Source organism: Gymnogyps californianus, chromosome Z, assembly GCF_018139145.2.
Source record: "Gymnogyps californianus isolate 813 chromosome Z, ASM1813914v2, whole genome shotgun sequence".
Lineage (NCBI taxonomy): Eukaryota > Metazoa > Chordata > Aves > Accipitriformes > Cathartidae > Gymnogyps > Gymnogyps californianus.
This window is the reverse complement of record NC_059500.1, coordinates 79,381,963-79,398,553: the sequence shown is the minus strand read 5'-3', so window position 1 is coordinate 79,398,553 and position 16,591 is coordinate 79,381,963.

Here is a 16,591-nt window from a genome sequence, read left to right as displayed (position 1 = left end):
TGGTAATGATGTTTTGGACAAAACCAAAAAGTGTCTGCTTTCAGCAATAAAACTTCTCTTCCTCATTTGTGGACAGATGGCGTATTTCATGTGTGCTCTATTCTATACCTCTTTTTTAAATGAATTGGCTTTCATTTTCTTCTCTTGCAGCGTTCAGTAAGTAGTGATATTCATCTTGGATTTTTCCTCCTGCTCTGATTAAGGCAGAGGCCCTTAGGAAAGACTGTGGTGTTGGAGTTCTGAGGGAAACACCTGCAGACTTGGATGAGACATGCAGCCACCTGCAGACAGAGCTGACACATGCACGGAAGGATTTTTCCTTCCCTTTTTAATCACAGCATCTTTTGCAGTGTCTTTTGCCACGTTGGCTGTCCTTGTGTTTCATGTGCACCTTCCTTTTTACTTATAAGTTCAGAGATGAAAGCACCTGCCTTAGCGGTAGTCCTTGCTTGTGTCTTCAATGTGAACAGGAGTAAATATTTCTCTTTGCATTTCAGTTCACTGCATAGACAAGTCAGATCTTCCGTCTTGAAGATGTTAATAGGATCCGAGATGGCTACAGATTTGTGAAGAGAAGCACTATAATGTTTTATTAGAAAGTATCCAGGACCATGATGAATAACTATAATTCCCACACACGGCATTATTACACTGGAAATTGCGCACCCAGCTTGGACCAGGCATTCATTCAGTCCCTCCAATTGCAACTGAACTTCAAAGGATACAGCAGGTATACAGGAATTTATCCTGATTTCTGTGGAGCGGTATTCAGGAGCATTCAGCATCCAAACTGTTGAAAACTATTTTGAAAATCAGAAAAAAAAAAATCTGCTGAAAAGCAAGACTCAGCAGAGACTCTTTATAAAATTCAGAATAACATTTTTAAAACGCTTACATAGTTAAAATAACTTTCTAAAGGTCCTTAAGATCTATCTGCAGCATAAACCACCCAAATGCTCCCAAAAAACCTGCCTATACTAAACAACTATTTACCGGTGTCACTCTCTGTAACATCTGTAAATAAATGGAAAAGATTCACAATGTTGGCATCATCACATGCCCTGGCCTATAGTCGTTGTCAGAGTATGTCTAATAGAGAATGGGTGAGAGGTATAACAAAAGGCAGCTGGTATTTTGTAGCTTTGAAGTGAATTTGATTGGAAACAAGGTTTGAAATCTGTACTCAGATGAAGATTTCACTTCCTAAGATTACGTCTTACCCATTATTCTACAGGTTGGTGAAGCTCTCCAACATCTTCTATTCAAGTGGAACAAATGCCTTATGGTCAGAGAGTGAGCAAGAGGAAGTATAACCCTGAATTTCACTGACTTATCAACAAAAGGAGTCCCTGGGTTATGTATTCGCTTATTGATTAAACTGTCCTCAAAGAAAATACATGAAGATGACAGGCAGAAAAACTGGAACCCAGATCTCCCTCTTCCTACTGGGGCTCCCACTGCTATTCTGGAGAAGATTCATGCACTCAGTCCTCATCACTCTTGCTAAAATAGACATAGACCCCTTAATTAAGTCCCTGAACACAAAGGTGAGATGCACAGCAACAAAGTTCCCAGAGCAAAGGCTGCTGAACAAAGCGAGGTTTATGTCAGTCAGTAGGAACTGTCAGACATAGACCTGGCAGCTAGCTCTAGGTGTAGGCACTTCAGTCAGACCGGGTCACAGCTTGAGAAACGACACCCGCATTTGGGCATTTAAGCTATTTGACCATAGACAACTGGAGCAATTTATTTTTTTTAAATACAAAAACCTACTGTCTTTAAATACCTTGCTGGACTCTGAGCCCCAGCATAGTTCCGTTTGCTTTGGCAGCTAACTGCTTTTTTTTAATTGCCTTCGGCTGCCTTCCAGTTCCTTGTCCTACAGGTGGGTTTTTTGAGAGCAATCCCTTCTGAGGAATAACCAAACCCTTTAGACTTCTAAGGTACAGGAAAGACACCCTATAGGTTACTTGTGGAAGTTCAGCAAGTGTCAGAAGTTTTATGACAAGCCTGTTAATGTGGTTCAGCTTTTTTGAAACGCTAATGGAAAAAAAAAAAAAGCAGCACTTCTGTGTGGCTTTTTGAGCATCTTGGTCAATCTTACAAGTTGCCCTTATCCGGTACTTTTTGCTGAAATAGTTTTCTGCCAGATGGAGCTGAATTGGCTCAGAAATGGGGTCCCAACAGAGGCAGGCAGGCAGTGAGTAAGAGGGGTCTGATGGCAGGAAGAAGCACTGTTCCTTTTAGGTCAGTCATGCTACTGGGAACAAGCCAGAGGAATAGAAAGGAATTGTGTTTAGGAATGTAGATAAACTTTTCTCTTATTGGAAAAGTTATAATAACCCTACTATTGATTTAAGAGGGAAAAGAAAGGCAAAATATTTGATAAAGTGCAACTGTTATAGCTTGTTCCTAAAGTTGTTTCTAGCTTTTAAGGAAATACAAAATGAAGTTGTAATCCTATATAAGCATGGCTGATGTAAGTTTGGTGAAAATAAGTCATACTAAAACTTACTGAACAATATTATAATGAGACACTTGGAAAACAGGACATAAAATCCATAAAACATGGTGTAAGAGTAATGCTTTAAGAGGTGTTTTGTCATATTTTTTCCCTCAGGTGATATTTCTAGAGATGACACTTGTTCTGTTTCTTCCAGGTGAGATTAAGATAAACATGGTAAAAAAATTGCTTTAGTTTTAGAAAGAAGGCATGTTAACTCTGCCTCTTTACTTTTGCTTAACTAAACCTGTGACCTCCTATAGTAATTTCAGCAACTAGCCAGAAAGGGCCATACCTAACTTCAGTGTGATGTGATGGACAGCCAAATACTGAGTAGATGTGTTGAGTCTTCTGCAGATCTTTAACAACCATACCAGCTAAACAGTGTTCCCGGTTTCTTCCAGCTTTAATCTGTTATCATTTAAAACAGTACAAACCTCAGAGCCTCCAATTCTTCAGTGTTTTATGTGTGAGTAAACTACAGTGCCTGGGCTAATTACAGAGAGACTTAGAGCAAGAAGAGGCCTTGATTTGTTAGTTATTAGTCAGACACCAAGTAACATTATTGTCTCCCAGAAATTTCAGGCTATGAAGGCCATTGCAACTACTTTTAGCCACAAGAACAATTTTATTCTCTTTTATTCTTTCTTTTTTAATCTTAGTTCACTGTCATGGTTTAACCTTAGCCAGCAACTAAGCACCACACAGCCACTCGCTCACCCCCCGCCCCCGCGATGGGATGGGGGAGAGAATCAGAAGAGTAAAAGTGAGGAAAATTGTGGGTTGAGATAAAGACAGTTTAATAGGGAAAGCAAAAGCCGTGCACGCAAGCAGAGCAAAACAAGGAATTCATTCACCACTTCCCATCGGCAGGCAGGTGTTCAGCCATCTCCAGGAAAGCAGGCCTCCATCATGCCTAACAGTGACTTGGGAAGACAAACGCCATCACTCCGAACATCCCCCCCTTCCTTCTTCTTCCCCCAGCTTTATATGCTGAGCATGACATCATATGGTCTGGAATATCCCTGTGGTCAGTTGGGGTCAGCTGTCCCGGCTGTGTCCCCTCCCAGCTTCTTGTGCAGCCTCAGCCTCCTGGCTGGTGGGGTGGGGTGAGAAGCAGAAGAGGCCTTGACTCTGTGTCAGCACTGCTCAGCAATAACAAAAACATCTCTGTATTATCAACACTGTTTCCAGCACAAATCCAAAACACAGCCCCATACCAGCTACTATGAAGAAAATTAACTCTACCCCAGACAGAACCAGCACATTCCCAGAAAACAGGGAAGGCATAGCACATAGCGAGCCTTCCTTCTCACCAACGCCCACCGTTGCAGAACCATGTACATTAGAGCTGGAGCTGCAAGATAAGAGGCAGTGGATGCTCTCCGTGAGAAAAACAGCTCTGCCACAACGCTAAACTTTCCTGAGCTGATGTGCGTGTTATGAGTATGTATTTATGCATCCAGGAGCATGGCTCTCTTCCCTGCAGAAGAACATAAATCGTCAGGTGTGAAAGTGCATGAAATGGCCTGTGAGATGAGGCACTTTTTGCAAAACTCTCCTCGGTTTCCTGGTGCTCACCATGCTTCTTCCCACTAGATGGCACCAACCATCTGCTACATCGCTCTGCGGCGGGTCCCGCACGCTGCTCAGCAAGGGCTGGCTCACCCTCCCTCCCTCCGGGGGCTGTGTATCAACACACATCCATTCGTACACCTAGCAAGAAACCCCACGTATTCACCGTTCCTAAATGAATGCCAAACCAATTCACTCCGTTTCCCCCATGCCCAGGCTCGTAGCTAAACGGCACGGCCACAACGAGCAGCGGGGATGGTGACAGAGCATCCTCCAGGCTTGTCGTTGCCTCTGGAGCGGATCTGCAGAGCTCAGTACTTGATTGAGCCGAGCAGGCCCAGAAACAACACAGCTGCATTATCACACTGCTCAGAATAATATTTATTTGCTAATTGTTTGCCTAGGTGCAACATCTCGTAGAGCTGGTGGGATTGCTGGTCCTGAGCTAACTCCCAGGGCCCCCAGAGCTCCATGGCTCCCCAATAGCTCGCAGTGGCAAATCTCAGAGAGCCATTCGACAGCTTTTGTTTGCAGAGAGATGCCCAGAAGATGCACTGAATCTATATTCCTTTCCAAATCTCAACAGGAGCCTACATGCCGAGATTTTCAATTACACTTCATTTCCCTCACCTGCAAAGGAAAGTCTTTTGCTCTTTTCATCAATAGCAGTCATTGCAAGCCTGTCCCTGCTGTCTAAGTAGCTATGTGGAAATGGCACAGCTTTGAAGTCGTGCTCCCTAGTTAGGGAGTACCTGTTTTGCAGAGACTTTGTAAGACTGAGGCTGGTCCAGTAGGATTTTTTCCTTGTAAGTCTCCTAAGGGACAAAGGAGTGCTACTTGTCCTGACCAAGTGAAGGGAATGGGAGTTTTGCCATTGAATATGGAACAGGTATAATCATTGCTGAGACTGTGGAAAAGGAAAAGAGGTTACAGTGAGGCAGAACTGTGTAGATTCTTTTACCTCCTGATTTGCATATCTGGCACTTGAAAACACAAGGTACGTGTACTCTGTGTACAGAACAGAATCATAGAAATCATAGAATCATTTAGGTTGGGAAAGACCTTTAGGATAATCGAGTCCAACCGTAAACCTAACGATGCCAAGTCCACCACTAAACCTTGTCAGTGTTCACGGTGAGAGGAGTCCTAGGATGGGGCTAAAGACGGAGGTAAAATATTGTAGATGGAAAAGAAGGTAAAACCATTCTGGGCAAGCATGGATTTTTCCTCAGCTCAAAGTTTTGTACCACATGGCCACAGATAATATGCTATAGAAACACTGGCTCCCAGTACTACACCTGCAAAACAGGATGAAAACACTTTACTTCAAAATGTGAATGTTCAGTGCGAAAGACAGGTGTCATGTGAGGATCAGTGAATAAAATGCATGAATAACACTCCTTTTTCACAGGAAGGTAGACTCCATTTTTGAGATTTAGCTTATGGCACTGTTACATTTTTTGCTTAGAATCAGTTTTGCTTCCCTCGTAACCCTCCAGCTACAACCACTGCAGACTGCTAATTATCACAGAAAATCCTAATTGGAACCAACTTCTGTCAAGAAGAAAACTAGGGATATTTTTTTACTGGAAGAGTCCATTTATTTCACCAAAAAAACCCTACTCATTATATCTGCTTGTTCATGTGAATCAGTATCAGCAAAGTATTTAATGAGATTATTTTGATTTCACACCCAAAAAACCCCAAACCAACCCATCACCAAACAGCAACAAAAAACCCAAACACAAAACCTGATTTCACATGTCCCTTTCCCTCATTTTTTGGAGTGAAGCATCCTGTTCTGTTCCTCAGAGGCTTTAGACTAGTCTGCTCGCAACAATAGCTGGGTTCCTTCCAGTAGTGCATTAAGCAACATGACTGTACTGTCACATATTGTTTCTCTTTCATCCTCTTCCCCGAGGGAAAAGTAGCATATGCAATGGAGAGACTCATTTTGCTCCAGTATTCTGCACCAATTGGCTTTTCCTAAACAGTGAAGGCATCCTGCCCAGGAATGTCACATTGCTGTAGACCAGCTGAGAAGTGACATGAAATACCTGAGGCCAGATCATTGTTCATCAGGAGGGGACAGAGTCTCCAGGCATTTTCAGTTTTTCACCTTTATCTCATGCTGAAACTTTACATTATTATAGTCAAAACCAAGCACAATATTTTGATTACCTTTAAATTGTTCTTTTTCCTTTACAGAATTTTTCTGAATACTCAAAGCCGAATCTGAAGTCCTTCCTGAAATGCAGTTTCCGTGCAACTGAATTTGTGACACATCACTTCGGTTCTATTATACCTGGCAGATGATCTTTTGCTCACTTTTATCTATAAATTCCTCCGGAGTTTTATAGACAGTGCTTGAAATGGTAATTCAGACACTCTGAAATGAAGCTGGTAGGCAAATGTAAAGAGCTGGAATGTTGTGTCATTGTATACAGACCTTTTCAACAACAACTCATGAGAATAAAAGCACAAAAGTGGGGTGTCAACAAAGTGCTTTTTGAAAAACAGCCAGAGTCTGCCAGACAAACACGATGATTTTGATCCAGTACTATGTTGTATTTCTTTCTGCAATCTGCTCTTTTTAAACATTTCTCAGTTGGTTCCAGTGGCGTTATGCCCTGATCTGTTACATAGATTTTACCTGCTAAACTGGTGAAACTTAATTCTCTTTTTCTTTCCCCCATCCCTTGGACTTTTCTATCATCTCATGATGAAGTTTCTGGATTACTTGACGCTGATCTTGGTTTGAAAAGCAAAGATGCTTATTCTTTCTTTCCTCCTATTCAGATCAAAAAACCAAGCCTGTTTATCAACCTGCTCTTTCCAGCCAGGAATGAAATAATTTTTCAGCTCTGTAAAGTGATGGACCTTTCACCCATAATAGCTTGAAATGGCAGCATATGAATTAAGTATCTAATGTCAACAGAGTGGACTCTTAGAAACATAAGCAAATTGAATTTTACTTGTCTAGTTTGAGGCACTGGACAAAACTCTCCCTGCTGAAGGAAAGGAGGCAAAAAAATGCAAAAGAATAGGGATATAAAGGCAGATAAAAAGCTTGGAGTATCTTCAGTAGCAAGTCTGATTTTCCACAGCTCCTTTATAGATAGTGCAGAAAATTGCTCAGTGGTCAATTTGCTGCCCTATGATCTGTTGTCCTAAGACTCACGCCTGTGACTCCTGATTTGAACTAAAGCAGAGGTGCCAGAAGGACCAGTTAGTATGGCAAGAACAGCACATATATCTGAAGTTATAAGGATCACTGATGGGGTTTGTAGCAAAAGCAGACATCCTCCAGCTCTGCGACAACCAGAGTTTTACTGGCAGGTTGGTAAGAGAAACACCAATTTCAATATCAATCTCCACACTGAAAAATGCAAAATAACTGCTCTTCTTTCATGTTTAGCAGGTTTTTCCTATCCTATAAATTTTCCATTACACTAATTTACTTTTTTCATGGACAAAAAAAAGCCATTAAAGCCTTTCATTAAATAAAATATTTTAAAAAATGTTGAAAGAAACCTGTAGAATTTGTAATATAGGAAGTCTGTCAGTTCATACTCTTAAATCTTACCCCTTAAAAAGGTCTTTAACATATATTAATTACTGCAGATTGGCCAAAACAGGTGGTCAAAAGGTGTTAGACAACAGCTATGTGGCAGGAGTGGCCTTTTCACTTTTACCACTTTTACCGACTCCTTAAATCCTTTCTCCTCCCTTACAGCATGTGAACATCATGTGCTCAAGGGAGCCTTGGGAAATGTGCCCAGAAGCAAACAGGCTATTAGCCATGGCAGTAACTCATCTGGAAGAGGAACTGAGGACCAGTTGGATGTCTCTTTCTGTCTGCCTAAATTGCACGTAACTTGTTGGGCTCAAGTTTCATGCAAAGGCATAGTTCATGCTTTTTTAAAAAAAACCAGAGCTGAGGGTCACCAGACTAAACAGAGACATCTACGTCTGACTTAGTCACTCCACACTCCCAGTTTTAGTAAATGGAGACCTACTCAACATAGTCGATGGAGACTAGATGTGATTCATTTCATTCTAAACTAAAAGATAAAAATAGGTCAAATTACTCACGCCCAGGAGCTTCTATTTCTCTACACAGACTAGAAAAGAGTCTTGAGTGACTAACTCAGATTGAGTCATCTACTTTGTAGCTGTTTAATATTGGATGAGATTGTTCTTGTCCTGAATGGCTGTCATTACCCTCAAGGTAAGTAACCATCTGTATTTAACCATCTTTTTGAGCACTCAGCCACAGCCTTACACAGCAAGTCCCACACCTTGATCCCTGCAGTCTCCACACAGACACCTGAAGTGTTGGTTCCGGGGAAGGAGGAAATACATCTGGGATTTCTATCCCCAGAAAGTTTGATGTCCTGACTTTGTGTAGGCTTATGGCAACACCTACAAGCCCAAGTCATGGTCGGGGTTTCTATCATACTGCGTTGGACACAGACAAAATAAAGATCTGCTCTCCAAAGGAACTAGCATGAAATGCAGACAGAAAAGTGCTAGAGGGCCTGTAAGTGCAATGGCTATAGGGTGGAAGCTATACCAGGAATGCTTTTCATTTCCACACCTACAGATGGTCACAGATCAAAGTCAGACTGGCTTAGGTCTGTTTGGGGCATATAAATTAACCAAAGTTAGCAAATTAAATACATTAACTTGCCACATTTTTTTATGATGTAGAGTTATATTAGTGATCAGATAATAGAAGATCTTTGCCTTGAAGCAGTATTCCTCTGTCATTTCACTCATGTTCCTCCAATGTTCTTCCTCCTTTGCACAAAAAGACATTTCATTCCTCACAACTATCAGTCTAAAAATCTGGGCAAAATTTGTCGTAGGATAAAACACAATAATATTCTGTTAGAGTTTCTTAGAATCTTTACATCTGCATTTCAGTATTAATACTTTTCTTTTTGTTAATTTTATAGAATTACACTCCTTACATATTTCATGAAATGTTCAAATTGCTATTAAAAAAAATTATTCCCTAGGTTACAAGTTTTAGTAAAGTTCTTTTAAATTATCAGTTTATTAAAGTACTTTGTTTCTTCTATAACTGCTTCCCTGAAGTCTCTCATTTTTTATTTGAGGGCAAACAAGTTGTCTCCATCCCAGACAGATGAAAAACTGATGTTCAAAAGATTTCAGACAAAATGCCTAAATAGTTGAATAGTTACAAAAATGATGAAGTATTTCATTTTTTTTTATGGCTCAGTTTGACAGGTAGTTTTTGCAGAGCTTGAAGCACCATTGTACCTCCTGAAAGCAATAATTTAATACCTCACAGACAAGGGGGATTGGTTTGGTTGATATAGTCTGGTTGGATTTTGGAAGAAGTTTTTGTCAAAATTCCTCACAATACAAGTGTTGAAGGAAAACAGGTCACTATGAGATAGTTAGTACAGTCCTCATACTGATTAGAAGACAGTTGAAAGATAAGAAGTGGAAAGCAGTAATAAATAATTTTCACAGCTGAGGAGTGTCATCTTTGGATTTCTGCAAAGGTCTGTGCTAGGACCTATGTCTCTCAACACATTTATAAATAACCTAGAAAAGTCAATAAATAGCATAGTAATGTGTTTTGGTAATGGTACTATAATCTTTACTTGTAGGAAAGATGAAGGCTGACTGGAGAATTACAAGAGCTTATAAGAATCAGTGGCAAAATAAGGGAAGAAAAAGTTTTTTTCAAGCAAATGTAAAGTGATGCATGTGGGGAAACTAAATCCCAACAACTTTTTTTTTTTTTGTTAAAAGAAATGTACTCTGCACTAATCGTTATGACTCAGGGATAAGATTGGGAGTTTATAACAGATAGTCCATGAAAGTACCAGTCTAATGCTCAGCAGTGGTCAAAAAAAGCACGTTAAGAAGAAGACAAGAAGAAGAAAAGAAACAGCAAACAAAATTTGGAAAATCCTTAAGTGATTGTGTGATGTTAATGCTGTGATGTTCCTGCATCCCAAGCAGGTAGGATTCTCAGTAGATAGGCAGCTGAAATAAGTAGGTAATCTGGAGAAGAAATTAGTGAGGGAAGAGCTATGACAAGGTATGCAAGAAGTAAAAAATGAGTGACCTAGGGAGGGACAATAAGATTCACTTTTGAGTGCTCTTCCAGTAAGAGAACTGAGGGCATCAGATGAACTTCATAGGCAAGCAGTCCACAAAATAAAAAAAGGAGGTGGTAATTCACACAATTCACATTTAGGTGTGCTGCACCTTCCTACAAGGTGTTGTGGGTGCTAGAAGCCTGCCTTGGCTCAAAGGCAGGCTAGATAGATTAATGGAGGCGAAACTCAGTGGGGGCTGCTAACACTACCTTCATCTCTGGAAATTCCCAAGCCACACATGGAAGAGTATTCAGCAAAATTACTGCTGTATACTTCTCCTGGGCATACTTTTTCCCTAATACTTTGGTTTGGGCTGCTTTCAGAAGCAGAGGAGGAAGCTGAATCTCTGGCCCAAGTGAGTAAGGCCATTCTCATGTTCTTTCTGTGAGCCCCCACCATCTGCTCCCTTACATCTCACAGGCTAAAAAGAGGCAACGAAGCTTACAGACTACACTGTGGCAGCCCGGGATGTAATTACAGAAAAATTTTCTTCGGCAACAAAACCAGATGGCACTGGCACACGTGAGAGGGCAGCAAACTGTGGCATGGGAACTAGAACAAGCAGCTGGGGTCAAGGGAAGAAAATTTCTTAAACTGGCTTTCCTGCCAAAAATAATGTTTGTGCAACTGACCTCTTCAGTAACACAGTCTGAACTAAGCTGAAATGCTTTTTATTTTATTGTCATGCTAGCAAACCAGAGCATTTCAACAAAAACCAGCATTCATTTAGGAAAAAATGCTGATTTTGTGGAAATTTCAGTTCCTGTTAAAAGTATCTCCTCACTCTCTCTCTCTGTCCAAATAAACCAGAGTTTTCAGGTGAAAGTTCCCAACAAGTACTCACCTGCAAGGGTGAGGCAGTTTAAGCGAATGCAGAGAACAGATCCCTGCTTTGGGCTCCTTATGACACCCTAAGGGGTGAAATCTAAACAAGGCTGGCAATTCCCGTTTGCTGATGTGTGCTGGGTTGCACAAGCAGTGGAGGAAGAATTCTGACTCCCAACATCTCCTTCATGTGAAAATAGCAGTATTTCACAGGGTGGTTTGCAGGTGTGGGAAAAGATTGTCAGCTGTCAAGGAACAATATGATGTCCTCTGGGGACATGATGGCCAAAAGAAAAGGACTCACACCCAGCCCTTGGGCCAACAATTGAACCATGCTGTTTTAACTCATCTACGGAAGTAAAAGTCTTTTTTTTTACTAGTGCAAACTTTGCAAGAATTAGCCATATAATCTGTATTATAATTCTCAAATTCCAATTAATTTCCCAGAGCCAATAAATGCCTTTGCACGGCAAATGATTCCTCATAGCAAACTAGCTAGAAAATAGGTAAAGCCCTTCAAACATTGATATGCAAGTAAATGGCAATTAATATTAAGTAATCTCTTGTGAAAATATTCCATCAGGCTACTTTTTTTTCCTATCCTAAATTTGGCTAAAACTTAATAAGAATTAATTCCAGAGCATTTAAGAAGGATTTACATTTAGAACTAACTTAGTGTGCAAAAGGGTTTAGAGAAGATCTGCAGCTAATAAAACATGTCATCAATATAATGAAAAAAATAAGCAAAAGAGCACCTAGATGTTCCTCAGCCTTTCAAAGTCACCTCTCTGGAATCATGAAAATTTCAGCATGAAAGAAAAAAAACAATATGAGCATACCCAAATAAAAGGCAGAAAAGACGCTCAGCTTTATAAGTGGATGAGAAATTAAAATATAATTGCTAGAGCCTGGTCTACTGAGGCCAAGCCTGTAAAAATTTATTCCAGTGCAGACCCTTTAATAGCAGAGGTACTTAATTTGAGAATAATGCCAAAAAATGAACAAGTAAGGATCATTCCTGAGAGCTGGAGTTCTGGAGTGTTGCAGAATGAGGACTGATATCCCCAAGACAATATTCTGGTGCCATTTGCAGTTAAAGCGTTGTTTTGGAAGGCATTTGCTTCTCCACCAGTAGAGTGAGACACAAAGGAAGAGTGAACTTTAAGTACCATTTAGTAGTTTTTCAGTGCTGTAAAGCTGTTGCCTGAGGGAGGGTTGATGTTCAGTGACAGATGGAAGGTCCATCCAGCAGCATTAGCAAGCAGAGAAGTAGACTAAAAGTACAGAGTTCAGGTGACTGGAGGAGTCAGAGGCACTATAGCAAAAGTTTTGTCTCTGAATGCAGAATGTTTATCATCTTTAGAAATGCAAAAGCTGGTTTTCATTGCTGATTTTAAATCAAATACAGAAAATGTTGTCTGACGCTGTTTTAAATTGTTTTGAATAGTAAAGTACCCTGGGACCTTTGCTGCATGAAAGATAGTACCTCAAAGTGCTTTATTGTTGTAATTTCCATGGAAATTAACATTTGCTTGCATGGTTATCACACTTTCCTTGTAATGTAAGTATAACCATCTAAATCCCTTTGAAATACAGTCACTGAGGTATCATCAATCTGACTCAAGATTTGATCTATATTTCTGCTTGAGTTTGCTGAATACTTTTGTTTTTCCTCCTGGTGTTGAGTTATACAAGTTAATACTGAACTGAACTTTAAAGTTCAGCAGCCGTTTCCTCCTGTTTGCTTTTTTTTCCCCATCTCTTCTATTCAGGTTCTTGCCTATCCCTCCTCCTGTGTCCACTGCAGGCACTTAATATTTGTATGCTGTTTACAGAACCGGTTGAAACCCACAGAATGCAAACCCATAAGGAATTTCATCCGTGCTCCACACCCAGACAAACTCCAGGACAGTGGCGTATCTCCACTACAATCTTTGCAGCATTGAAGATGTTTGCTAAAAATTTGCATGAATCAGGGGTTCCCAGGAGCCAGAGCTCAGCAACCACCTTCCACATTGGTGCAGGTTCACAGAGCTTTGTTCTTTGAGACAGCTGTCATTACCCAGTTGACATCATAGTGTCTTAAATTTGCCATTCAAAACCTTGACAGTCTTCTGCTATTCCAACCTGCTCATCACTCACAGCCTCCTGCCAGCCTCTCACCATGCTCCATCAACGTCCAGGTGCTCCAATAAGCTGCCTATGGACATTATACCATAGCGTTCAGTGTTGTTACCTTTATTTTCTAGAGGATTCTTGATATCTTTTACCAAAACATATTCCTGTGACTGTAACATAACCACAGACTTCTGGATGCCTGTTGCCCCAGAAAAAATCTCAGAACTTCCTCAGACAATCATGGGAGCTCCTGGCTGTGAAGCTAAATTTTGATCCTACTAGCAAAAGGTAAGAAATCTGACTTGTGGTGCAGTGCCAGACTCCTGGAAGGCTTCTCCACAACACAGTTTTTTATAACAGTAAATAAGAGATTAGCCAATCTCTCAATAGCAAGAGGAATGTGAACAAGCAAAACACCAAGGAAGCCCCCTCCCGAGTGACCTAATGCAGCGAGGTTATTGCTGGCATTCATCTCAAGTTGCGCCAGAGGAGGTTTAGATTGGATATTGGGAAAAATTTCTTCATTGAAAGGGTTGTCAAGCATTGGAACAGGCTGCCCAGGGAAGTGGTTGAGTCACCATCCCTGGAGATGTGTAAAAGATATGTAAAAATGTAATCTGCAAAAATGTGTAAAAATGTAATCTGTAAAAAAGATGTGTAAAAGATGTGTAAAAAGATGTGTAAAAATCCCCGGAGATTTAAAAGATGAGTAGATGTGGCACTTATGGATATGGTTTAGTAGTGGACTTTGCAGTGTTAGGTTTATGGTTGAACTCAATGATCTTAAAGGTCTTTTCCAACCTAAAGGATTCTATGATTCTATGATCTAAGTGCAAGAACAAGTACATTGAACATCTAGTCCTTACACAAAGAGACTCCCACTAAATTGCTTCAGTCCTTCCTTCACTGTGCTGCACCACAGGCATATGCAGACATGCCCTGTGTGGACCTCTCAGCATACTGACCGTTATAATTCTAATAAAATGCTTGTATAAAATTATGCTTTAAATTACATGGCTTGTACAATCTGTTACATGACATTGGCTACTGAAGACCCAGGAAATGTGCAAAAGAAGGCATATATTGGGCGTGTGACTCAACAAACATTTTGCAAGGGAAAGGAAGGGACCGCAGCTCTCATCTGGTGGATGATCTTTTGCTCCAGTGTCCGCTTACTGGGGACAGGGGGAGATATTTCAAGAGGCGGCAGGAAGGGGAAGAAAGAAGCTGTTAAATGTGTCTCCGGAGCTCCTTGGAGCACCAAACTAATGGTGAATGGTCCAGACTCGTAAGTTAGCTAAGTGACTGTTCACTGTTCAGTGACTAGCTCAGTGACTAACTTATACTTAACAACAGAGCCACTGCTGTTAAGCATAAGTTAAACGCTACATCTCACTGTTATATCTTTCTATAACTGCTTGCATTTTTGTAAATCTGTATTATTGCTAGATGGAGGTGGCTTGCTTTCTTTATCTTACCAGTAACAACACCAACCTCCAACTCCAGTGGGAACATTATATTTTGTACATCTAAAATTACAGTCTAAATGACCTAGACTTTACAAAAGTCAAGACAGCTCAAGAGCCCAGTGATAAATCAGCAACACAAAATACAACTGAAAACTTCAAGGAACTCATACAACTGAGTTCCTGGTTATTAACTTTCTTGTATTGTTTATATCGTCTCCATCTAGAGCTTTCCTTCTAAAAATCACTGTTTTAAGGACATCCACACTTAGTCACGCTATGCTTCCCTCTAATGAGTAAACACCTAATGATGATCCTTATGGAATGGCACCTTGTTTCAAAGTATTGTTTTAATTTTCTTTTTTATACACAGCAATAATCAACTTCACTGAGGATTAGAATTAATTTTGGAATTCATTCATTTAACTACTACTTATCTGTCTGTGAAGGTGACACACCTGCTTTATAAGGGACATGTTATTTGGATGCAGATGTTTTGTTACTAAAGATAAGTCATGGTGAAATAGTACGATATTAACAATGGACAAGATAATATTAAACACCACTAGCAGCAGCCTTGTAGAGAGACCAGAGCACAGAGCTATGACTTAGCAACTCCAAAGTCTTTACATGGTTAGGCCAGTGACATGTGTGACCTTGGACAAGTCACATTAGCCCAGTATGCCTCAGTTTTCTTACCTGTTAACTGGGTGCTAATAGTAAAAAGACATAACAAATTGAGATGTGTTACAAAGTGCTAGAGAGGAGATAGATATCATCATTAGTGGCCCAGAAAAATAAACGGGTAAGAATCCTGTGTCTTAATGATTGTTATTCTATACAGTGAAATTCAAAATTCTCTGACAGGAGACATTATAAGTGACCTTACCTAAAGCTGCTTTATCCGTCTATCAAAGCATCAAAGAAAGCAGAGAAAATGATGGTTAAATGTCTCTTATTTTCTCTGGTGTTCTACTTCAAGTTAGTGCTAATGTCAATTAGGTATATTCAGCAGCTTTGACATTTTGTGCTTGACAAATTGATGAAGGTTTGGTAATGCAGTACAGTTTTCCTTATCAAAACTCTTTTTTTTTTTTTTTGAAAGACTTTTAATTACTACTCATCCTAGCCAACATGGGTTTTACTTTTGATTAAAGTAGTCGTTGAGATCTTGACAATGCTTGACACACTCCATCTGAATTTAATTAACTTTTTCTTTCCATTTTATTAGCTGCTGTAAAGTAGAAAAGAATGAAGAAGAAAGAAATTTCAGTTTTATACATAGTAACAGATGCTCTTGGTAACACAGCAAAATTCTGACTTTATTAACTCAACGAGAATATCCTAATTAATCAACACTTAGTATTGAAGTCAGAATATTTCTTCTGGAGCTGGTGGAATAAGTTCTAAATCAACTTAATGATTCCAGACTCGGCAAAAGGGGAGCGTTATGAAGCCACAAGTTAATTGATTTATGTTGGATTTTTACAAATGGTGAACTTGCTGTTCAATAACAATAACATCCCAATACCTCTGCATTTCAGAAAAGAAAAAAAATCTTCCCTGTAGAAAATAATAGCAAGCAGAGAAATGGAGAATGATGCATATAACAATTCCTCAATAAATTCTACATCACATCTGCTTAACTTAAAACTAAAAAGATTATATTTACGTTAGAAGATTACACTATGCTATTTGGTGTTGCAAATATCTTAGCAAATGTGGATTTCATGATCAGGGATTCAGGAAACTTGTTCTCTCCATTCGCATCTGCTGGTAGGATAAGTTAGAGTAATGATAAAGTCATGGTCCTATAGTATGGTAGCTCTCCAGGGTTTCATCACACCAACTGACTATCAATGCTGAATCCACCTTAGCATAAGTTTAAATCACCACTTTTGTCCTCTTGCCTCATCAGTCAGAGATTCTAGAAATGAAATGTAGTTGAAAATTTTGAGGAA